This window comes from Penaeus japonicus, unplaced genomic scaffold, assembly GCF_977035675.1.
Source record: "Penaeus japonicus unplaced genomic scaffold, GWHDUDI00000001_assembly GWHDUDI00000022, whole genome shotgun sequence".
NCBI lineage: Eukaryota > Metazoa > Arthropoda > Malacostraca > Decapoda > Penaeidae > Penaeus > Penaeus japonicus.
In genome coordinates this window covers 4807381-4809880 of record NW_028234424.1, presented here as the reverse complement: position 1 = coordinate 4809880, position 2500 = coordinate 4807381, and positions in this window count along the sequence as shown.

The following is a 2500-nucleotide window of genomic DNA, read 5'->3' as shown; positions in this document are numbered from 1 at the left end:
CGCCTTTCTTACAGTGAGACAACCGGTATTCGCAAAATTAAAGTGATTGTTGCTTTGCTTTCATTTTAATGTTTGTGCTTAGTTGTCATTTAAGATTGCTCTGCTCGTGTGCATATATTTCCCTTTGTTTATGACACTATCTTTTATAATCTATGACTCGCGCGTGTGTCTGTGTCAAAACGACGTCTTATAAACAATTATGAGAGAATGTATGCGCATGCGCAGAATAGCAACGCATTACATCTAAGCACTAACTTCCTAAACAAGCAAACTAACGTTCAGACTTATCACATAATCACTATGTCTTCCACTGTCAAGAAGGCGTGGTAATCACAGCCTCTTCCTTCATAAGAAAATATAATTAATTCACATACCCAGCAATTAACAGGTGAATGTTTGTTGCAAAGGAAGCACTTTCTTGGAGCAATGAAGCTAATTAATTAAACTCTTTGATAACAAGCGAACAATCAGACTTAAGATAACCTAACGAGCCATTGTCTCCTTGTTATAAACAGTTTCCGATTGGCGGGAAAAGGCTTTGGAGATTTGAATTCGTTGTGTGAAGATCAAACACAAACGAGATTTTGACTGCCTGTTTCTGTCAAATTGACTTACAAAAGACGATGTAAAATATGTATGTTGATATGTTGGCGGTTGAATACCTAATTAACAAAGTTTAGAAGGTCGGTAATCATACAGTAAGAACAATGACGAACCATTAATATTAGAATGCGAATCATAAAGTAAAGATGATAAATACAAACTCGAAGAATCAAGAAGATTTCGAATATAAATCACACAGAAGTAGGCCGACCAAAAACTGCACACTCTCATACTTCAGAATATTAATCATACAACAATGCCAATACAAGCCACAATTCATGTACTAAAACACGAGTCATTATCAAAGAAAACTAAAAACTAACCAGCAGATACTATAACAAATGAATACTATAACACGAACATTTAAATTCAACAGAAAGTAAACGGTAAAAAAAGAAGAAGTAAACATTACAAAAAAGCCAGAACAAAAATGAAACGAAATCCGCATGCACCGAGAGCCAGAAGGCAGGTCACGCAACGACCCAGCGAAGGTCACCGCGGTGAGAGACAGCTGGGTCAAAACAAGGTAACGAACCAGCCAGCCCCTTGATGCAGCATCGCTCTAACACGCAAGGTGGCCATGCCTTGTGCTTATTCTTAAAGCGGGACAAGGTAAAAAGATCAGAGGAAACATGTCGGTGAGCGTAATGGTGTTGATAGTCTTTTATTAGGTTATAAAGTGACGGAGATGGAATTTCGTTTACCTCAAGGTGAGTGAGTGAGATGTAATGCTTCTTGTAATCGTGAGGCTCAAGAGTTTCGGGAGCGGGTTCCGTTTAGCTCTCTCTTTTTGCTGTCTGTTTGTCTCTCTGTCTCTCTCTCTCTCTCATTCTCTCTCTTTCTTTATCTTCTCTCTCTCTCTCTCGCTCTCTCTGTCTATCTCTCTCTCTCTCTTTCTCTTTCTCTCTCTCTCTCTCTCTCTCCCTCTCTCTTTCTATTTCTTTATCTTCTCTCTCTCTCTCTCTCTCTCTCTCTCTTTCTTTATCTTCTCTCTCTCTCTTTCTCTTTCTCTCTCTTTCTCTCTCTATCTATCTATCTCTGTCATTCTCTCTCTCTTTCTTTATCTTCTCTCTCTCTCTCTCTCTCTCTCTCTCTCTCTCTCTCTCTCTCTCTCTCTCATGCTCCTCTCTCATATCTCTCTCTCTCTCATCTGCTCACTCTCTCTCTCTCACACATCACACACACACACACACACACACACACACACACACACACACACGTGCGCGCGAGCGCGCGCGAACACACATGCAAATATCTCACCACAAGGATACCAAATTATAAAACAAGTAAAATAGTGGCAATGAGATATATATTGTTGTGTTCTCAGATATCAAATAATATCATTTTCCCATTTTGGAAGACAAAGGCCGTATCATCTTTCGAGAGAGAAACAATATATTTAAAAGTGCTTGGCAATATCCCCGTTATCGTACTCTGTAACTAGTCATTAAGTTAGTAAATATTGAACTTGAAGTTGAAATTACTGTATGTGGATGTTGCGACTCGGTTTTGCATAACACGTTATTGTTAGAAGATCATATTAACGAATGTTTATGGGGCGATGATAAGAAACGTATCTATTATACGAAAATGATAATGGAAACAAAAATAGCAGATTATAATAATAACACGAAAATGGAGATATATATTTCAAACATAGAGCCGATTTTTTATCTTTTTTTATGATCGTCATTACAATATTTTTCCTTTCCTTCTGCATAATTCATCACCGCCACCACCATCAGCATCACTATTATCACCATCACCATCTTATTCGTCTTCCTAATCCGGCTCCCTTTACTCATCACCATCCCGATTATCATCACCACCACCACCATCACCATCCTATCATCACTAATATCACCACTATCACTATCTTATTCATCTCTCCTCATCG